The sequence below is a fragment of the Strix uralensis genome, chromosome 14 (assembly GCF_047716275.1).
Source record: "Strix uralensis isolate ZFMK-TIS-50842 chromosome 14, bStrUra1, whole genome shotgun sequence".
Classification (NCBI taxonomy): Eukaryota; Metazoa; Chordata; class Aves; order Strigiformes; family Strigidae; genus Strix; species Strix uralensis.
Genome location: NC_133985.1, coordinates 15,808,212 through 15,831,676, shown reverse-complemented (window position 1 = coordinate 15,831,676; position 23,465 = coordinate 15,808,212). Strand labels below are relative to the sequence as shown.

The window sequence follows — 23,465 nt, the reverse complement described above, 5'->3', positions numbered from 1 at the left end:
GATCATGCACAACCCTTTGGTCTTGTACAGCCACAAGCAGTCTCTTGCATTGTAGAAACTGGACATCTCTTCAGCTGGTGCCACTTCCTCTACTCATCTCAATAATTAAATTATTCCTTAAACATTCATTGTGACGTAAATTGCTAAAGAAACCAGGTTCATCTCCATTGCAGACAAATGCAATGTCCCCACAAAGGAAATGCATCTGCAGCATGCTACAGAAATGATTGCAAAGCAATGGTTGATTAATTGGCCTCAAGTTCTGGGCTTGTTTATGCTATTTTAATGGCCTGCAGGCTTTTTGTTCTAACATATAAAGAAAATTAAATATTGCCAGTTGCACGTGATGTAACATTTGATGATCTTGCAGCTGCTGCATCTGACGTCAGAGGCAGGCACAGTCTGTGGAAATGGGAGATGGAGGGGAAAGAAATGAGATGTAGGACAGTTAAACAATTTTTAGCTTAAAAAGATACACTAGCTATAAAGATTTCAATCACCATCTGGTTGATCTGCTTTGGAGGGTTGTGTGTGGCCTGGGTGCATACCCAGGGTCTGAAATACAGACTTGGCTTCTGGGACCCTGACACTAATTCAACACATAGTGAGAGGTTCTTAATTAGGCCTGTTCCACAGGAGCACTTACTCTCCACTTATGTAATGAATTTTCTGTAAGTAAAAGTGTAGTACAATAATTGTGATGCATGATGGGCGTGTTTAGATAACCCTCCTATTATTTTAGGAAGTGCAGTACTTCAAAGAAAACTTATCCCAAGGTGTCCCTTAAACTTTTCTTTTGTATTACCCTCTGGATTACTCTCCTATCTCCTTCCTTTGATATGTTAATTCAGTCATTTTTTCCTATCAGGGCTCATTGCTACTGCTTTTTTCTTCTTTTTTTTTTTTTTTTTAAATCGTAATTTAATTTTGTGGAGAGTTAATGCTTATCAGTCTTGTTTTACTATTTGAGAATTTCTGTGACCATTTTTATTCTTTGAAATGAAAATCTATGTACTTTCCTGACTGACTTCTTTTGTGTTTACTAGTACATTATGTAACTGTTTTTAACAGTTCTTTCTGATTATTGTTTATTCTTCTAAAACCAGTAACACTGATTGTTATTGCTTTTAGTTGGAGCTGTTTGGGTTTTATAGTGCTTTAGCATAATTAAGAAACATATGTATCAAAGCTCCTGGCCAGAAGGTTTTGTCAGGCTCTCTTCTAGGCATGTTAACTTTGAAACTTTAACCAAGATTAGTCAAATTTACCCCCAGTTTATGAAAACTTTACTCTTGCAGGAAACACAAACACTTGTTGGGATTGAAGCACGGTCACAAATTAAGCCTCTGGCATTAGGTGCTTCTGTCTCTTGGCCAAAAGCATCACTTGTCAGATTTCACCAAAACTTGTACAGCATGTGACATCTGACTTGGTTTTCATCAGCTATACAGCAAATGATAATGAATTAATTTACACATTTACACACATTAATTTGCCCTTTGAGCAATAGCTTTAAATATCTATCTACTGTTGTCTCAAAAATTAGGTATCCAGCTCTGCCACCTGTGCACAGCCCAGATGATGCAGAAGCTGCAGGGCTGGGGTTGCCTCATACTGAATTGTAAAAATCTAATTCTTTATTCCTTTCTTACTCAGCATAAGGCTGATAAAACAGTTCTGTTGTTTGTGCTTTAAATTTAGCAAAAGTCGTATGGTTTAGCAGGAGCTTAATTATATTTACTGTAGAGTTCAGCCAGCTTTTCCAGTTTGGTTTTTTTTTTTTTTTTCCCCCTCACGGTACTGCAGAAACATGCTGGTAGTACAGCTGAAAATATCACTGCTTGATTCCTTCCCAGCAGATGGTGGTGCCCTCATAATTTCAATGGTGCCGATGCACTAATATAGCAGAGCTTCAACGACCAACAAAGAGGGGAGGAGGGAAAGTCCAGATTTAGAAGTTCATTGGCATGTGACCCTTCGTGTCACTGCAATGATCTCACTGAGATGCTGCTATTAGGAGACTCAGAGGGTTTGTGTAGTCACAGTGGTGACTGAAGTGCGGCATAAAGGTAGTGGATTTTAAATCAGCTTTAGCGGCTACCAGTACCAGTCTGTCCGTCAGCATGGAGTCACCTCCCTCGGTTCTCTGCAGGCTTGCTTTCACGGTATTGGCAGGGTTTGCCTTCGTCTCTATAATACTGATGTATTTAACAATATTTTTCAGCTTGTTAAAAGTGTGCTGTGTCTTTGCCTCTGGGCACTGGAATAGCAATTAACAGTATCAGTATGTAATGAGGTACTCCATATAGGTTGAAAGAGGAAGTCCTCCTTTTCCTCTAATGAGTCCAGCGAACATCAAATGAAATTCAAATCTCATGGCTTACTGGGAGGTTTTTTTCCCCATCTTTGTGCTTTGTGTTGGTGTGAGCAAATCTTGGTGTCCAGGGATTATCATTCACGCTGATGGAATTGGGTGTCCGTGGTCCGGTGCTGAAATTCTCTGCTTAATATTTCTTTGTATGGCTGGCTCCCCATCAGAAGCCAAAGTTGGACAAGCCCTGTACTTCAGGGATATCTTGACCTTGCTAAACCACATCTTTTTGGGCTGGAGCTAGATCTGAGAGGCAGCTGTACTCAGAGTTACAAGAACTTTGCATCTGGAGATGGATTTCAAGTCTTCTCTCTGCTTTATTTTCCCTGACTCCTCCATGAGCTACGCTCTACTACTGTGCAGTTGCTCTGACAGGCAAGACAGAGATTTTGTAATTAGGAACCTTCCATCATATGGTGTCCCTGCTGCGTTTCATCGCCAGCTGTCTTCCTGGGGCTGAGGAAGCTTTGCTTTTACCATGCTTCACACAGCATTAAACTGTGTAGAAAAGGCTAAATATTGTAGGCCAGATGCTGCTTTCCCTTTGCCTTTTATCAGCCTAGAGAGTAATTTCACTCCTGGGATGGCACTTTGCTCATGTTAACTGGTGCATGACTGCAAGAGGCTCCCATTCCTCCTCAGTCCTCCTGGTCCTCTGGCACAGAGAGGACTGTTTGCAGAGGATTATTTTCATAGCAGGCTAATTGTGTGGGACCAGCTTTCCTTTTCCATTTTGGGGTGGTTTGGTGGGTTTCATTCCAGCTGCAGCATAAAGGCAGGCAAAACATGTAGTGTGTTTCTTTTTTTTTTTTTTTTTTAGGAATCCTTAAAATGGGTGTGACAATGAGATCTTTGACTGGAGCTAACCTCTCTAGGTATTTATCTAATAAAACTGAAGTTTTCTGCAGTATCCACAACACCCAGAGTCTTTCTTTGAAGATGAACTCCTACCCACTTTCCTTCTCCATTTCTATTTGGAGATGCTTCTTACCCTGCTTTTATCCTGCGAGGGAGGAATTTTCTGAGCCTGAAATGAAGAGGCAGCCCCTGAGGGGACTTTAATACAGAGAGGTTACAACTCAGACAATAATTTGGGTCAATTTAAATGGCATGTGGGTGTGGGTTTAAATAAATAGCTTTAACCTTTAGCTTACTGATGGAACTGAAAATAGTTACAGAGATGGACACATTGGAAGAAATGTGTACCATTGCTGCCAGCATTACTTTGAATAAATAGATCACTCTTCAGGGCTGTCAAGCCAGCACCTTCACCAGTAAAAGGAAATAAGCTTTTTTTTTTTTCTTTTTTTAACCAGCAGCCAAGTTTTAAAGAAGCTCTTACCTTTTCTTTATGGCTTTGCATTCACAAGCCTGTACTTTGCAATTTGCTTCTATCAACTGGACTTTTAATAATATTCATAAATCTTAGTGGTTATGTAATTGCCCAGTTACATCTGTATGTAGACTCTCTCTAACCAGTTATATCCTAAAGGCAAGAATTAAAGCATGTTTTGATCATGACTGAATGTTATTACCTTGTTTCACCCAGGAACTCTTTCTTTCCCATTATTTGTGGCTCAAAAATAATGGGGAAAAAAAAACCAAACCAAAACAAAAAAACCACCTCATGAATTTATTTGCTTAGTTTACAGGCCAAAAAAGAGTGGATGTGCTCTAGTTCAGTAAAAGTCCTCTCCAGTCTGAGCTCTATCACTGCTGTTGTCCAGATTATAGATGTGGAGTAGGTATGAGCTCCTGTAGCTTGCATCTAGAGGAAGAGAGTAGAATTACCAGCAGAACTCTTATGCTAGCATACAAACATATATCTGGAGAAGAAATATTAATTTCATCATTATTTTAAGCTCCTAACAATATGAAAATCTCATCCAGAGTATTGTAATGAGAAGTAGCTATGTGGCAGCTACTCAAAATTGTTCACAAAGAGTTGATTTAACGTCAAAATTTGCAGTTAGTTGGTGGGAGGGGAAGAGAAAATTGTTCCTTTTCCGAGAGGATTGAAAAATCTGTTTAAAAATCAAATAAAACAGAAAAACCACAAAACAGATGTAATGGAAATGTTTTGTTAGGGTTTCAAAGTGTAGCTGAAGCCAAGCTGTGAGGACTGCAGCACAAGCTGAAGGAGAGCTGTGAGGACTGAAGCACAAGATGGGTCTTCAGGCTCACTGCTTTGGAAAAGGGAAGTTGGGAGCTGCGTGCCCCAAAAAGCCTCTAATTCCTGGGGCTTCTTGTCGTCCTTGCCAGGCTGTTTGGTGAGAGCACTCAGAGCTGCAGAAAACAGCCTGATGAGTTTGGTAATGGTGACTTTTTTGAGGAAAGAAAAAGCTGGTGTTGGGTGTCAAAGGCTTCTGGTTTATCTTCTTCTCCATGTACCAGGTGCTGCTTGGAGGCTGAAGGTCTGCCTGTGAGGAAGAAAGCTGCAGATTTGTTCTGGTTTATGCTGATGGGTTGATATTTTGGCACTAAAAAGCAGTGTTGTAAATGTCCATTACGTCCTGCAGCACTAACCCAGTCAAACGGCAGAGTGTCCTCCCTCTTCAAAGCTGGAATTGCATTTTCTTTGCAATGGCCAGTAGTATTAAACGGCAGCATGTGTTGCCCACCCTTAGTAATGATGAAGCTCAGCAGCATGGGAATTGCCTAGATAAATAAGATGCTGATAAAGAACTACCAACTTAAGATCTTGTAAAGGCAGTGAGATTTCTTGGAGGAGTGCAAAGCTATTTTCAGCCATTGATTTGCTCCTGTAGCATAAATGTAGGCATGATAAAATATGCAGATACTGTTTCATAGTAACCATCTTCTGATAGATAATAATGGCAAAGAAAAGCAGAGTCGTAAGTTTGGCGTGGGCTAGAGTTTTAGCACTGTTTCCTTCTGCAGGTTGTTACTACTGGCTATACCTGCTGAGTAGCAAATACGTAGTTACAAAGCATGCCAAGGACAAATAAATGCATTTATGCTTGCATAGATCATTACCCTGTTACAAAAGGGTGGCAGCCTTGTGTTCTGTAAAACATACCGCAGTCTCGACCCTACATAACTGCATCATACCATGACACTATGAAGCCCTGTGGGAAGATGTTTTGGCATGCATTTCCATAATGAAATACCTTAAATTTGCTTATGCAAACCAGATTGGAAGTGATTCACTAATGTGCGAGCAAATTTTGCATGGAACCTGTTACAAGAGCAGCACATTGATCATGAGCTTGTGATTTTGTATTTTGTGGATGTGGGAGTAGCTGTGGGGTTGCTGAGGCTGGAGGACAAACTGCAGCACGGTGCCACCAAGGACAAAAGCTCAAGGGCTGAAGTCCAAAGGGATGAATGTGAATGAGACCATTCACTGTACAATGGTAATAAGGATTGAAAGGGAGGTGCTTGAGAGAGGTAGAGAAATTTTTCAGGTTATCTGCCAACTCTCTGGTTAATCAAGATAAGGAAGAAAGCAGCCCAGGTGGTTTAGTTGTTCTATAACTGTTTGCAAGAGTTTCTCAAACCCTTCCCTGAAGCATCTGCTTTTGCTCCTGTCTGATTTAGGTTTCTGGCCTAAACAGAGCACTTGTCTCATCTGCTATGGCAGATTCCAAATTCTAAATATCATATAGAGTAATCCGACACAGCGATATCCCCTGCAAGGTGTTTATCTTCCATGCCCTGGGCATTTTTGTGACTTTATGTTCATCCCTTGGAGACTTATCAGTGGAGTATTCAAGGATCTATACAACTAACAAATGCCAACCACAGCAAGCACTGGAAGGCCAGTTGGTGTGCTATCTTCATCTGTAATTCTTGTATTAAAAAAGGTTATGGTCAGTGTTCCCTTTCCTTGGTAACAGCAATATTAAACATGTCCCTACGTCTGTGGGGGTGCATAGCTGTGTGTACATGCAGGGAACAGTCTGCCACCTGTGTGTATATATATGAACTTGAATGTGTGCCTGTGTATGGACAGATGGAGGGCAGTTTGTCTGATATATAACATGGGCAGGTGTGACTTCAGTTATCTGTGGAGAATACAAGTGCATGTGTCTGTATGTGTAGCTTTAATGAGTTAGCACAAATACCGGAAAGATGAATATTGCAGTATGCACTTGGAGGAGTGGTGCACCCTGCAGCTTCAAAGGCTCTCCTGGCTAAACCATGCGATGTGCAGAAATCAGCAGCCGACGTGCCCTCTGACACTGGGTGGTCGCATCGGAATGGGAAGGGTGAGTCTGGGGGGTGGTGGTGTTGGTTATTCATGTAACAATTTGTATTAAGTAGGCACTTTCTTGTTCGCTCCTTTTGATCTTTTTAGACACCATAATTATGGATACAGTCTTAACAAGGATGACAAAAGGCCTCAAGGGTTATAAACTAGGAGGAGAGGTTAAGAAAATTATGTTTATATTCATTAGAGTAGAAGCGATTAAGAGGGGTCGTGACCAAGGTGTACAAAATCCAAAAGGTATTGAAGAAAAAATGATGCCACCAGAATATTCAAGGGAGAAACTGTGAAGACAGAGTAAGTGGAGGGCAGGTGGCATTTTGATTGGAATTGGTTGTGGGACATTTTTAGAAGTGTATTGCTCTCTGAGGAAAATAACTTACGCTGATCAGTGGGCTATAGGAAGACAGCTTAGGGCACAAATATATTGATAGCTAGAAGTGCAGGGTATGTCACGTACCTTCTTTTTGAAGTGTCTGAGCAGGCTGGGTTTGGGCAGAATGTAATTAAAAAAGGAATTGAGCTTTTGAGCTTGCTTGGAACATAAGCTGGGATGCAAAATGTTGGGAGGGGGAAAACCCCACACTTTCATATTGAAGATACCTTGGTGCAAACTTGTCAATTAAAGCAGTGGTGTAAATCTGAGGTATCTGGGAGCTCTAATGCACAAAGACTAGATAATTTTGGGGGAGTAGCACAGCAAAGAAACAAGACCTCTGATTAGTTTTTTCCCCCGTGTGCCCGTTTCCCACTGCCAGGACAGCGCCAGTCTCTCTGTGAGTTCTTCCAGGTGAGGGTCCCATCTCTCTGCATCTTTCATCTGTAGCACTTTATAGGGAGGAATTCAAGATTCTCGGTGCCTGTTGGGTACTGTGTTTTGCACAATGTGTGTGGGTACCTTAAGTGTAAGGCAGGAGTAAACTAGCCCCTGAAATCCAAGAATGATCTAGAAGATATTTAGTCCTGCCAGTTTGTGATGCATTTCTTTAGTACTTTGCTTGAAGAATTAAAAAAAAAATATGAGGCACATTCAAACCTCTTACCCAGTCACACTGCACTAGTGCATGTATATATTCTTTTCATGTATGCATACAGTCCACTTCTCAAATTTATTAAATGATCTCTATGTGTTTCTGCAGAATTCCATTCAAGATTTAAAGCCAAAGCTTTGCTAATCAATGAAACTTACAGCATTTCAATCAGTTTAGCTGAACATGAAATAAATTGCTAGTTCTTGGCCCTGTTAAGTGACTACAGTCCAAGAAGAGAAAGCAGTTATTTTTAGACTATTTTTGTTGAATTTGAAAATCTTTTGTGAAGGAGATTGCAGTGATGATTTGAGAAAATGCATTTTACTAAGACTGAGGAAGCTGGCAAGCAAACTGATACTGGTTCTTAAGATTCAGCCTAGAGTTAGATAAAGCTGGTATAGCTGAAGAGTTTAGTGTTCAGCAATATGTGGGAGTAGGTTGTTGGCTGTGTGTAGAGGACATAGGGGCTATCGGTCTTGGAGACCTCCATCCTACCTTCTGATTATTCACACAGTGGATAATTGTGTGAAAATGTGGATATTTGTTGTGTCCCTTCTAATCATTGCATAAGCTGAGGAAGGGTAAGGAATGAAAAATTGAGAGGCTTTTGGTTCAACCTTTCCCCCTGTACTATTCAGTCCAGCTGTGCATTGTTCAGTGGGAGGGCAGACATTGGCATAGTAGGGCACATCTGTGCTTTAGCAGTGCACACGGGAGGCATCTTGTGGCTTCCAGAGCTCCTCTGCATCCAAAGTTTGTAGCCAAGCCCCATCTGAAGTCAGTACATCTAAACCTAGTATCAGTCTTAGTAAAAAAATGTCATAAGGAACTAGCATGGCTACACCAGGAGCTTTTCACTAATGTGACATGGTACAAACTTAGCAAACAAAAATGTGTGGCTAAGAACAACACTGGTTGTGCAGTCACACAGGCTAAAATCAGAAGGACCGAGAGGCAGAATCGGTTACAGCTATACAGGGTTATGAAACGACTTGCAAAAGCACTGGCAGTAAGAGGAAGGCAAAAGTCCATCAGTAAGAAAAGGAAGCAAATAAATGGACTAGACAGAGAAGACAGAAATACCAAATGCCATTATTTTGCACTGCTCTTCACACAAAGGTTAATAATTGTGTCAGATCTATAATAGTGTTCCCTGTAACAAGGGGTTATGAGCAAAGGCAAGAACAAGATAAGGAGTATTTAGATAAGTGTGATATATTTGGGTCAGCATGGCCTTCTGAAATGTACCCACTGAATTATTTACGACAACTCTCAGAAGCTTATGGAGGATAGGGTAATCATCAGAAGTCCGGAGGAAGACAAACATAGTACCTGTCATCACAGAGGACGTTACAAGGGATATAGACGTTTGTAAATACTCAAAAAGATACAGAGCAAATTATTGAACTTGCACATACCTGTGGGCAGAAAATAATATCTAACATGCTTTATTAAGCCCAAGCTAATCTAATTTCCTTCTCTGATTGGGTGACTGATCCAAAAGAGAGGAAAACAGAAGCACTTTGTCTTTGGCCAGGAGTCTGATGCTCACTTAAGAACCATGTTCTCATATCTGAGAGAAAGCTGAGCTCAAACTTGTAGCTTTCAAACTTTCTGATTGTGGATTGGTAGAAGAGGTGCACATTCCCAGGTAGCAAGGAATTCACTGGCCAATAACTACTAATGGCTACGCACCTGACTTTAACAGAATCATTAAGAACAGTTTACGAATATTTAACTCGTATGTCCTTGGACATTTTGGCCATGGCGTGTGAGAAGGATCTAGCTTAATAATTTTCATGAGTAACTTGGATGATGGACCAGAAGGTGCATTTTCCAAGTGTGGATGAGCCGCAATCGGAAAGAAAAACCAGTTGCACACAGGCAAAATAAGGAATTGCTGTATAGGGACTCAGAAGAGCTCAGGGGATGTCACTGTGGATCCCCAAACTGATGGGTGGCAAACAGAAGCTGCTGTGACATGGTGTTCACAAAGGATGTAGGCAACCCGAGAGAGAAGCAAGAAAACCAGCACTAGCACTGCGAGTATTAGTCTGTGGTCTACTGTACTCAGAAAATGCTGCAACTTTTTTGAAGAAGGGAGGTAATCTGGGGAAGTTGGAGGGAACAGTACTGGCACATTCAGGACTATTTCAGAGCAGCTGCTTAACACAGAGTTATGGCCTCTTGTTACCAGACTTAAAGGTGTCCAAATGGGTAGAGAGTTGCCTTGATAACAAAACCAAAAACGCAAAATCTCTATGCACGAATGCATGACATGGATGGATTTATGCACTCATAAATCCAGTTAGACTCCTGATTTAGGAAAACACTGAAGCATCTGCTTAACTTTTTCTATGACAGGTTTTAAGCAGGTGCTAAAAGCTCTTCCCAGAATGAATTGCTTTTCTGAATCGAGGCCCAATCAAACATATGCTTGTGTTAGAAAAAAGATGTATGCAGTAGCATAAATTCTCTGAAGGGGGAGGGGAATATGCATTAAGATATTTTTAAATGTCTATTTTTATAAATGCTTTCTCTTAATGGAAATTGCTGTATACAGCAGTATACTCTGCTTTGCTCTCTCTCTACATCCCTTTCCCTGGTGTATTTACTATGAAAGAGTTTTGCCTTGGGCAGTAGCCTGTACTGCAGTGGAGTATCACATACAGAAAACTTATCTAACATCATATGAAAATGTAATAGGTGGGCAGAGGATGGGAATCTAGAGGTAAGCCTTTAAAAAGTTGTCTTAAAGATAATTCTTTTTAAATATTCCTCAGGCTTTTGCATAAAGTTGCACAGTAGGCATTCCAGCATCTTATACGAGCACTGGATTTATGCTCTGTAATAAATGTATCCATAGGGTGCTGCGTTGTTGTAATGATAGTGAATGATAGTAAAATTAGGAGAATTAATAATGACTCAGCTGGAATAATTTAGTGCTGTGATAACTAAACTCTAACCTAATACTCAGTGTACTCACAGAACTATTTACAAAGCATATTGAATGCGAAAGTCTGAGGGGAATCTTCTACAGAAAACAAAGTGAAACCCTAATCATAAACAAATGCCACAGCATGTCATTAAGAGGATTAAGTGGCTTGAAATTGATGTCTAAGGCATTTTGGTTGATTGTTGCTAAAAATACCATATGCTTGACAACTATCTTCTGTTTGCCATCCTCTCTTCTGCTAGTTGTCTGTCATGCAGTATTATCCTTGTTTACCAGCACTGCCTCATACTGGGTCTTTTATCTGTGAGGTTTGCTGCTTCATGCCAGACAGTCTCATGTGTTGGCACTGGTCGGTGCCAAACCATTAATACCTTAATAATAGTGAGGGAGAGGGCAGGTTCAGGAAACACTGGGCTGAAACCAAAATGGAACAGCACAAGACTTCTGGAGTTCATTAAAATTCATTTCTTCTATGGCTTTTTAAACAAAAGGCTTAGGTTTTAGTTTGAAATAATTTTTTTTTCCTAAGAAATATATCTTGAATTATAGCTGACAAAGTTTTCAAAAAATTTTGAAATGTCAGTGAAGCATTGCACAAGTGAGTGAGTTTTGTATGAACTTTAACTCATAATAGCTTTCTGAATAATTAATATTTCTGAGATGTTGATTTTGGTCTGATTGTATTTTCTTTAAAGTAACAAATTTTAAAGGTAGAAGAATTTCTTCCTCTGCCCTGCTTAGTGATTCCTTGCTATTCTCTCACTGGGCTATGCTTTGTTGGGAGGAAGAAGCTGTGGATGTGATTTAGACAAGTCAAACATTTCTGAGGCAAAGCTGTAAAAGTGGCATCATTGTATCTCGGTGAATGTTCCCACATAGATTGCTTTCTGATCTTTTCAGGCTATCAGTAGAAGCCCATGGAGAAGTGTGTTGCACCAAACTCCTAGATATATGATAACACAAAGCAAGAGACATGGTTGCTTCCATGACTATTTAATGTGTGTAAGTTTGTTGTAACCCTGAGCACAATGGTCAGTAGGACAAACTCTGCAATTCTGATTTAAATCGAAAAATTAATGGAGAGTCTCGCAGTGATGACAGTAGTCTTTTGATCAGGTCTTTGTAGTAAGGATGCAAAGCACATGCTCTTGCAAGAGGATAAAGAGAAATTGTGCAAGTGGCCATGTGGAAATCTGCACATGAAGACTGAGGGTACGGCAGCCTTCACCTGCATCGCGTCCAGCTTGTAGGTGCAGGGCTGCCTGCAGCAACCTGCCACGCCACCCCCGTGCTGGTTTGGATGTGTATATGGAATGGCTCTAGTTTCAACCTGATTTAACGTCCTCACCTGAAATATCACCTCTTGTCTTTTCTGGGGACATTGAATTAAACTGTCAAAAAAGCGTGTCTTCAATTCACAGGTTGAATTTGGGTGTTAACAAATTCTGGCTCTTGCCAGTTCTGTGTCTTGTACCCATACAGTGCTGCGTTATACTGAGCTGTGTTTCTTTTGTATTCAGAGAAAATTGGCACTGAGAGATACTAGCGTGTCTGCATAAGGATCCATGTCCTGCATAGTTTTAGAAAAGGCAAATGTTGGATGGACTTGTAATCCTGGCTCAGGTCTGTTTTATTGTGATGAGAGCTAACACAAAGAAACCCCAGACTTTGAATTAGAAGTTTTGGGGTTGTGGGTTTTTTTTCCTCCCGCCTTTATCAGTTTTATAATAAAAAATTAACTGTATGTCCTGAATCCAGCCTCTTGGACACTGTGAGGTATTGATAGCTGAAGCTACATGATTTTTCCCTCGGACAGGAGTTCACACGTTCCATGTTGCTGGCTCTGCCACTGAGCTGCAGACATCAGCAGAGGAGTTGCAGAAAAAAAATAAGAGCAGCAAAGTTTTAAACTGTGATTTGACCCATTTCTTCTCATGTAGGATGAGATACCAGATCCACTGACCTACTGCCTCTCTTTCTTGGACACTTCTGTCCTTCCTTTGCAATACAGTCACACCATGGTTGGAAGTGTAGTCTGTAATCTAGACCTAATCATCCTGTTTTGAGGACACCTGCATAAATAAACATTGAACATACCAGCTACTGTCTCTGTAAGCACTGTCTCAGGGTTGGATCTTTTATTCTATTTATCTTGTGCACTCAGCAGACTAATTATTAGTAGGCCTCAGTCAAAGAGAACTTTCACAGAAGCACGAGCAGAAATGAAGATCACAGCAGTCCCTTCTGCCTCATGCTGATGGCCATGCCACCGCAGCTCTTTAGTAATCCTATCGCCCTCTGGGAAAGTCACATATTTAAGAAACATAAGCAGGAAGAGATGGTATCTGCTTTGTGCTGGAGTTGAAACACATTGCCAAATGGAATTAGAATTTCTGTCTGGACGGCAGTCAAAATTAGCCTTTCATCATATGTTAAGGTAACACTCAAATTGTTCTGTAAGCATTAGTAACTTAATTGTATTATTTTGAGGATGCATGCATAAATAAATATTGAATATATTAGTTATCTTGCATATGGAAATGAAGCCAAAATACTAGCAAGGATGGAGACTCCTCACTCCTAGGTGTTGTTTCTTAACAGCCCTGCTATTCTGGCTGTGAGCTCGATTATTTTGAGCTACTGTGTTTCCCTTTTTGGTTGATTTAACCCAGTGTAGTCCTACATTCAGTGAGCATTTAAATGACCAGGCTAGATGCAATCTTCATAAATTATTACAGACCAGTGAAAGTCCATCACACTGCATAAAAGGTTTTGGGTACGGAACAGTAAAGGAGCTTGCTCTGAGTCACAACTGGCATCTTTATCAAGGAAAGAAAAATACAATCTTTTGAAAATACTATATGTAATGGACTATAAATGAAAGAAATGTACTTGTATATCAGAGCAATCCATTAAACACACACAACCTGCTGAGAGATACAGCAGTATCATTCCTATATAAATCAGTTCATAAACTCATTTTTAATTTTTTGGCAGACTTATGAAGCCAATTAGCTTGGTAATAAATATTCAGCTTTAATGGGCAAGTAAATAATTAATGTTATTGCCTTTGTAAATTTAGCTTTTCAGTTATAAATTAACATAATTAAAAGAGTAATGTTTCAGTACGCATTTTACCAGCCAAATCTAAATCAAGCAATTAAACTGTAGGTTTTCCACATCAAATGAGCAGAGTTTATAATGACACAAACTGTAGGCATAAATTTGTTTTTCATGGTCAGAGTCATTACAAAAACATGAAGGAAAATATTCTGCAGTAGATATAATCAAGTATATTATTTGAAGAACCATTAATATATCCTTTAACTACTTTTTGTTGTCCTTCCACAGTGAAATAGGAAGGGGAAAGCATACTTCCCATCAATCTCTGGCACTGGGATAATTGCCTGTGTGTAATTGTAATGGCCACTGTAAAATGGTTATCCCTCGATAGTGGTTGTCCCATCTCCTTGTTGGATTGATTGGAAAACCACAATGCACAGTATGGATCTGAAAAGATAAAAATTGCGCTGTAGTCATTAACTTAAACTTCAGGCTGAGAATTTGATCATTTGTTTTTCCCCCTCTGCTTATTGCTTCATATTTTTGTGATGTGCATGTGCCATCTTCCTATGTCATCCTTCAAGTTTAGTGAGCAGTCTGAGCGGTGATGTTTTTCCTGATAAGAACAGATGAGCTAGTAGGAATATGTAACTATTTCTAATCTGAATGCAGGTCAGAGCTGGTGAAATTCTTCCCTTTCAGTAGCTGTTCCAGAAGAGCAGAGCATGTGGCTGTAACTTAAGGTTGGCTTGAGAGTTCAAGGAGGTTGCATCAAGATTTCTGAATTTGTTTGTGAGAGACAATTAAGGGGAGTCTGAAACTTAGAAGCTTTAGAGACATCAGACTGTATGAACTTGAGCCTTTCTATTTTTTTGTTGGGAATTCCACAGAGCATTTCAGATTCTTTGAATGGTGTCAGTTTGTGACTTGTAAAACTACTACTTTTCATTAGAAAAGGGAAGAACCCAGTAGTTACTCTAACATGCACATATAGACATACCCATACTCACACACACATGAAAACTTAAAGTCTGAAAATTTGTCTCTAGTCAGAGAAGTCCTGAACACCACCACTGAAAAACAAGAGCTATAGACATTTCTAGTCTTGCAGCCTTCACAGATTATAATTTATCATGGGCTGAGCCAGTCTATATAGCTCTTAAAAATGTTTCTAAGAGCAGTGTTTTGTAAACTGCCAAAGGTTTGCAGATTTGTAATCAGAAGAGTTTCTTGATGCACATCCAGACCTGTTCATTGACATTTCTACTAGCTGTGATTTCATAGTCATTTCATGTCCCAAAACCCAGTGGGCAAATTTATCACTGGCAAAAGCCCCCTGAAGTCAGTGAAGTTACACCGGAGATAAATTCAGGTCAATGAACTTTATTTTAGTGGTGTTCAAAATGTTTGCAGTGCTATGCAGATAGATAGCTGTAGGCTTTTTTGCAGTGTCCAATTGTTTAAGGGTGATCAGATTGAAAAGAATTTACCCTTGAGATTAATTTGTGCTAACTGACTTAAATACATGCAGAACTACAGTACAGTTTTGACCATATTATTATTTGCAGTTTTAGAAGGACTTTAAAAAGAGACAAAACACACTGAACTCTCATGCATGATTTCTATGGGATCATATTTCCAAAAACTGAACACAATTACTTACTGACATGATGAACTGTGGGTGGAAGAGACAGGATCCAACCACCTGATGGCACAGGCAGTTATCTTGTAAGCACTGCTGACTCTATGTATCAATGTGCATCTGTAGAAGACGAGAATTTTTATCAGTGATAAGGCCAATTTCTGGCTCAAATGCTGCCCTGTTATGAATAGTTTTCATCTGTATTTCATTGTTATACTTTGGCCATGTCTGGATTTAGACAGGGTTCAGGTGCATTGTAAGGTTTCTTTGCTGACGGTGGCTAAATGAGTCTTTTCATCTCATGCCAAGCTCTGCCTGGGCTTAGTGACATATTTCTGGCTGGGGTCTACTAATCACGGACTTCAAACGGAATCAGCAGTCTAGAGCTGTGTCTGAAGAGAATTCAGCGTATTTCGTAACAAGGTTATTCTAAACTCCCTTATATTTGATAGTCTACTTTTAGCTGCTTTGGTTTTCAGCACAAATCGAAAGATTGCTTTGAGACTACTGAGCACCTAATGAGATTGAAGGCAGTTCAGATACTTGCTGTTCAGGCTGGCTCTGCCATGCAGCCTGCTGAGTGCTGTATTTCTGCTCCATTCGTTAGGATTTACAGTGTGCCAAGGAAGCCAGCCTTTACCGACTGAAGCAATGTGACACTGCCTTATTTTATGGGTGAACAAGAGTATTTCAGATAGTTTGGTGACTTCTTAGTCTATCTCAACTCCTCTCTCTGAGAGCAGACAGCAGGAGGTGTTTAGATGGGTGAACTCAAGATCTTTCTCATGTGGAGTCTGAGGCAGGGGTGCCTTCTGCATCGATGTTGGATTGCTCATTGCTTTGTGGCCATTATTGAAGATTTTCTGTAGTTCAGCATGTAAATCTAGATGGCCTGGTCCAGAAAGCATAGACTGGAGTGGTGTGTGTGCTTGGAGAGGGGAGAAGACATAAAAGGAATCTTGATTTGAAGTTGCAAATGTGTTGGTGGCTGTGTACCAAAAGCACAACTTCTGAGGCTTGCATGTGGTCCTGTTTCTTTATGAACCTTTTTAACTTGCATCAACTTTCTCAAAACTTCTGACATTTCTCCTAGAAAGCTCTGGCGTTCTTCTGCTCTGGCCTCTTCTTGGCTCTCTGGTGCTCTCACCCAGCCCTTACAGTCCACATAAGCTGGTGCAGGCATCTGTTCACCATTGCCTCCTCCCTGATGCTCTGCCAGACCTCTGTGTGCCCCCCTCTCTATCCTCCTGGCTCTGTCCTTTTCGTACTAGTGGCTGAAATTAAAGCACTTAAAGGCTACAGAGATTTACCAGGCTTTTATGCTGGTTTCCAGCTCAAGTTGAGGTTATTTTTCTTCAAATATACGATCCAACACAGGAAAAGCTACATTTCAGAAGTTAGGTTGGTGTTTTTCAAGTGTCGGTGAATTTGATATACTTTTCAGGCTAACGTATCAGATCTGTGCACCGAGTGAGGCTGCCTTTGTGTGTCATTTATGGACTCAGTTGACTCTTACCTTTCCCCTGACTTGTAACAGTGTAAAACTTCAGCAACGGGTGGGAATTCCAGAGTGACAGCACATTGGATGCAATTAATTTATACAGTGAAACTTTTCAGAGTTGAAAAGTGACTAAAACCAACTGTTTTTCCTAATATAACTAAACTTGGCTTAAAACATCAAAGGAGAATCACATTTTAGACTCTCAGGAAATGCATCAGGGTTTGACACTATGTGTGACTTTTAAATCAAAACATTGAGAAGAATAATCTAAATTTATAATGAAAAACCCTGCTCAGATTCTGGGTTGACAACTGACTGACAGCCGTGTGTCCTCCAGGTGCCACAGAATACAATATACTTGTATTTTCTCTAACATTTGGTATACCAGCTTATCCCAATATGTTCCACAGAGATAAACAATAAAGTTAGAGTTAAATAAATAACTTCAGAGATAAGCAACTTTAGCAAAGGACGAAAGGTTTGCTTAGCAATGACATTTAACAGCTGATGAAGATATGCATTTACTTACTCATTTTCCAACAGAAAACGGGTTAGAAATGGCAGTAACACAAAGCAGAGTATCTCTGAAGAGTGACAGATTAGGGCATCAAAAATAGTTGTTTCTTCTGACCAGTCTTAATGCAGGCCAGTAATAAATCTTACTGACTCCAGTGAAGCAGAGCGAGGTCAGTGCCAGAACTGTTGGAAAATTTCATCTGAAGGATTCAAAAGGGAGAGTCCCTGAACAAAAGTAAAATTAAAAAAAAAATTTTAAAAAAGACAAAATGGAGGTGAAAACATGTCTGAAGGAGAAACAGAGAATTCAGGTTTGGGTGGCAAAACACAGATGCACTGAGTTCAAATGAGATTAAAGTTAATAGTGGTCAAGCTAATACCTTTGATACAGAGAAAGAGAAGTATAATATGTTTATAAAAAGCTTCTGCTTTCATGTCCTGATCCTATAATACGATCCACTTATGTGCTATCAGCTGTGGTAAAGAGATCCAAATGTATTTGAACCTTCTAGTAATAAACAGCATTCTTCATCCTGGAATGTACCTGAATTACAAAATGTGGAAAATACATCCCAGAAGAGTCCCAGTGCACTAAATTTGCGCGTGTAGAAGTTTATCTTGGAATGGATCCAAAAATAATGTTTTTCCCTGGTTAACATACTTTATTCTGCACTGTTACATATATTGACAAATTTTATTTATCTTGGGTCAGGTGGGGCTTTCACAGCACATCCCACCTCTGCAGTGCTGTGGTTGTAGAGTGGAGTCCTCAGCCTTGTAACACCCTGGCAGAGATGTGCGGTTATATAAGCCCAGGGAGAAGAGGGATGGCTGGAAAGGATATAATCTGCCCCAACTTTTGCAAAAAGTCTGTCCCTGGCTTAGTAAAAAAGGGGATAAAGAAAGAGGATAACAGAAAAGAAAGGCACAGACTTTGCCTTACCAATGAATTAAGGACTCTGCCATCCTAAATTTGGAAGTGAAGCCTTTTAGTGAGCTGGGAAACAAGTTAATGCTGATAAATGCACTTTGGGCTGGAGGTACATGCTTCAAATTTGCTATGAATAGACCCAATGGAGCCAGTTACACCACACTCAACGAGAAAGTAAGGCTTACAGTTTAACTGATACTAAGAGAAGTGACATAATTGTTTTCTAGTTAGATTATCATTTTAAGTTAGAGTAAGAGGAAATCCAGTTAGATATTGTCATATCAGCAAATATTATATCACACAGCTGCCTCTGATATCATAAAGTCATAGAATGGTTTGAGTTTGAAAGGACCTTAAAGATCATCCAGTTCCAACCCCCCTGCCATGGGCAGGGACACCTTCCACTAGCCCAGGTTGCTCAAAGCCCCGTCCAACCTGGCCTTGAACTCTTCCAGGGAGGGGGCAGCCACAGCTTCTCTGGGCAACCTGTGCCAGTGTCTCACCACCCTCACAGTGAAGAATTTCTTCCTTACATATAATCTAAATCTACCCTATTTCAGTTTAAAACCGTTACTCCTCGCCCTATCCCTACAACCCTGATCAAGAGTCCCTCCCCAGCTTTCCTGTATTCTGATCTTCCTCTACAGTGGGCAGTTCTTCATTCTCCCAGTCCCCACTTTTGCCTTCTGTGTCTTGGGTGGTGTGGCTGGAGCCCTTGCCAGTGAAGATTGAGGCAAAAAAGATGTTGAGTACCTCAGCCTTCTCCATTTCCCAGGTGACCAAGTCTCTCTTTTTCTTCCAGAGAGGACCCGCGTTTTCCCTAGACTTCCTTTTAACACTGACGTACCTATAGAAGCTTTTCTTGTTGCCCTTGACGTCCCTGGCCAGATTTCATTCTATCAGGGCTTTGGCCTTCCTAACCTGATCCCTGGCAGCTCAGACACTTTCTCTGTATTCCTCCCAGGCTACCTGTCCTTGCTTCCACCCTCTGTAGGCTTCCTTTTTGTGTTTGAACTTGTCCAGGAGCTCCTTGTTCATCCATGCAGACCTCCTGCTGTTCTTACGTGTCTTCCTCTTTGTTGGGATGCATCGCTCATGAGCTTGGAGGAGGTGATCCTTGAATATTAACCAGTTTTCTTGGGCCCCTCTTCCCTCCAGGGCTTTATCCCATGGTACTCTGCCAAGCAGATCCCTGAAGAGGCCAAGTCTGCTCTCCTGAAGTCCAGTGTAACGAGCTTGCTGGCCCTCCTCATTGCCCTAAGGATCTTGAACTCTACTATTTCATGGTCACTGCAGCCAAGGCTTCCTTTGAGCTTCACCCGCCCCACCAGCCCCTCCTTATTGAAAGAACTGGGTTTATTTCATTACTCAATTATTTTGAAGATCTGACCAGTGAAGTGCAAGCTGTTTGATATTCATTCTCTCCTAAATCCAGGAAATCAGCTAAGCATTGCTTAGGAATGTACTTCCAACCCTTTGAAAGCATTATTTGACAAGGACATATGCGTTGCTGTAACTTTATCATTGCTTTCAGTTGAACTGACAGAAGAAACAATAATCTCATGAAAGAGCTTCAGTACAAGGGCAGATGTAAACATCTGAATCTAAGGAGCCCAAGAGATCTTATTTTATAGTGTAACCAGACTGTAGCAGTAGTAGGAGTAATAATAATAAAAAAACTTAATAGTATAATGCAGTTTTAGCAGCTAGACAGTTAGACAGTAGCCTGCAACTTAATGCTTTTGAACTTGAGAAGCAGCCTTTGTTAATGTAAGCTCCTTTCTTCAGCAGGCATGTTTTATTTCAAATTAGAAGTATCTCCATTGCATTTCTTGGATTTCATTTTCAGAAACTTACTCATATGCAACAATAGCAAGACTTGTGCAGTGTCTTAGCATTTTCTAACCTGGTAGGATATTAATCGTACTTTTGAACCTCATAATGTAACATTAATACTATTATGATGGGAATAGTTCATTCAACAAGCATGGTTAACCACTGCTCTTATTTCGTTTTTCTTGGATGCCCTTAGTTTGCACTTGGATGACAAAACCCAATACTAATCTTCAGCAGCATCTCAGTCAATGTATTCTTCATTTTATTATTGCCTGCATTCTTTAATTGAGTTAATTTCCTGAGGAACTCCATCACACCACCAGCCTCCACCAGATTTCCTAATCATGGATGTTATCACTTGAATTGCAGTTCTGCTGTTTCACTATTTGTTTTGTTGGCAGGAAGGAAAAAAAAAAAAACAACCCTCAGAACAGCTGAGTGCCAGTAGTGCTGGCGACTTCTGTTTTATTTATGTTTTGTACTGAGCCATCCTGAATGATAAAGTATGTCTGGGACACAGCTGTGGGCAATGCTCTAAGTGTTATAGTTGGAAAGGTGCCAAAGTTGCAGTGCTACCAATTTTTTACCATTAGCCTTCTGGAAAGAGGGATTCAAAGTCTCATTTTATTCCCTTCTTCACCAGTGTCACCTTTACACTAAATTAATGTGAGATCTTTACCAGAGATGGAGCTGACAGGATGAGTTGTTGATCCTACAGCTTCCTTGATGCAGCAGGAGCGGAGGAACAAATCCTATAAAACGTAGAAGCCAGCTTCTCTCAGCACTTGAGCTGTGAGGAGTCAGGAGCATCTTTTGAGATAACTGAATACCCTTGCTTTCAGCTGTGGTGGGATTGCATTAACCTATGCCGTCCTGAAGCTCAGCAGAAAAGAGTGAGCTCGATCCTGAGGATATGGCAAAACGCAGCAGTTGTTGCCTGCTCAGCTGTGTGGGCACTGATGTCCAAGGCAGTAATTAGAAGATATACCTGCTAATGAATTGGTATAATCCCCTGCTGTGTTCAGAGTCTGCTGTGATCTTTTTTCCTGCACTTACAGAGGACGTTGACCTTGTTAAATACTTAGCAATAAAAGCCTGTTTTCCCTTGCCTGTTTCACAGCCTTTCTTCTGGCTCTACCAGTAGAGCTCCTTTATATTAGTCAAACATGTTTACCCAAGTTTAGTTACAGAGAAAGAGGAAAGTTATGAGGCTATATATGAACACGTTACATATAACAATGTGTTGTACATGTCTGCATGGATGCGCACACATACGGAGTTTTGATTTCTTAATGGTCACACTAGCAGTAAAAATAAAATAAATTTTATATTTAAGCAACGGTTAAGATATGGTCTCAATTATTTTTAAGTCACCAGACTTTAAATATTTAATCTTTTCTATTTCCAACTAATTTCTTCAATTGCAGTTAGGTAGGTTGTAATTAATTTTTGGTGAGGCAGACTAATACTAATACCTACTCTACTGTAATATTTGCTTGAAAATATGTCATTTTGCTTCTAGATACCTCTTTTTGCCCTAGCTAAAGTTGCAAATGCCCACCAATATTGTCATATCTAGCCACAAGGCCCCAAACTACACCTTAAGCGGTATGACACCAAAATATAAGGATGACTGTGCTGGGTCAGATAAGGGTCCAGCTGGCTCCTGTCCTCACCCTGACAGTGATCAATAGCTGGTGCCTAAAGAAAAGTATGAGAGCAGGACAAAGGCATAGCAAGGCTTCCTGTGAGAGAGTCTCCCAGCCTTCATTGATTTGTGGTCTGGGAACATCTCAAGATAGAAGTGGTGTCTTCAAATTTAATATTTGATCCGATTTGTTACATCTAAAGTATATAGTTATTTTGTATAATTCATGATTTCTATCAGTAAAGGACTGAGACTCTTCCAAGGGAAATACTCTCTTTTTACTGGAAAAATGTCTTGTCTGCCTTTTCTGATTGAGAACATCTATATGCCTGCTTTTGTGACTTGGAGACTGATCTGATACCACTTAACCATGTTAATTTAGGAATACCTGTACTGTAATTTATGACCCACCCAGCAGTGCAGGAATACAGATGGTACAGAAGTTCTATGCACATGCATAGCAGCATATTAAGGCAACATGCCAATTTGCCAAAGAGATTTGCTTCTGATGAGCATTGGCAAGCTGTACTAAATAGGAGCTTTCAAAAATACATCTTTTCCAACCTGAGACCGGGCTGCTACACTCAGCTTGCAATGATGATCTAGTCCTATTATTGTTACTTCTACTTTTAACTCAGCTGATTCTGTAGTTAATGCACAAAAATGTAGCACTGATTTTCTTTGTGATTATTTTGTGTTACAATTTATGAGCAAAAATGTAAAAGTAATTGTAACTGTGGTCTCCAGAGATAGAAGTCCTTTAAAAGCAGTTGAATTAGGTCTTGCTGCTACCTGCAGATCAAACTACTGCAGCATCAGCCATTTCTATACCTGTAAGTCATTCAGCAGCCATTCCAGTTGGCAGTCTGATTTTTCATGGTTAACCTGGAAGAGGACAGTAACCGTGAAGGTCCACTTTTGTCCTTCATGTCTGAGTTCAAGAGAGGCAGAAGGTCATAAAACCTCTATCAAGAAGTGCAGGTCTGGGCTCTGCTGTCCTGACTCCTGTTGTGGGTATCTCACAAGCTGTTTCACTTGTAAAGCCTTTAGGTGTGGTATGTAACATAAACCCCTTATATAAGGTCCAGTAAAGTAATTTGTGCTGAATAAAGTGGATATATTTGGTTGTTCTGATCTGTGTGACCATGCTTGCTATGTGGACTTTTGGTAAAAAAAATATTTATATATATTTATTTAAAAAAAAGAAAAAAGCAGTATAATGCTAACTTTCAGTATGAACAGTTTTACACACTGGTTACTGAAATCTTCCTTCTTGCAAGCCCAGAAGTTAATGGGTTTTCCCGATAGCTGTAACCTGTTCATGGGTTCAGGATTTTTTGTGAAGATGTGTGCTGGTTTTGGCTGGGATAGAGTTAGTTTGTTTCATAGTAGCTGTTATGGGGGTCTGTTTTGGATTTGTGCTGGAAACAGTGTTGATAATACAGGAATGTTTTAGTTATTTCTGAGTAGTGCTTACACACAGCCAAGGCCTTTTCTGCCTCTCACCCCACCCCACCAGCGAGGGGGCTGAGGGTGCACAGGGAGTTGGGAGGGGGCACAGCTGGGACAGCTGACCCCAACTGGCCAAAGGGATATCCCAGCCCACATGGTGTCATGCTCAGCACATAAAGCTGGGGGAAGAAGAAGAAAAGGGGGGACATTCGAGGTGATGGCATTTGTCTTCCCAAGTCACTGTTATGTGAGATGGAGCCCTGCTGTCCTGGGGATGGCTGAGCACC

General features: G+C 40.4%; 1 protein-coding gene across 4 annotated transcripts in view; it reads left to right on the top strand.

Annotated features, from left to right (window-relative positions):
- The window catches only part of SGCD (sarcoglycan delta), a 399,661-nt gene that overhangs the window by 163,213 nt on the left and 212,983 nt on the right, over nt 1-23,465 (top strand). For 2 of the 4 annotated variants that reach the window (XM_074883682.1, XM_074883677.1), the window contains exon 1: nt 2,052-2,165. The exons of the other annotated variants lie outside the window; for them this stretch is intronic. The gene's annotated coding sequence lies outside the window, so the exon portion shown is untranslated. Of the gene's footprint in view, nt 1-2,051; nt 2,166-23,465 lie in introns of those variants that run through there. 4 annotated transcript variants of the gene reach the window in all.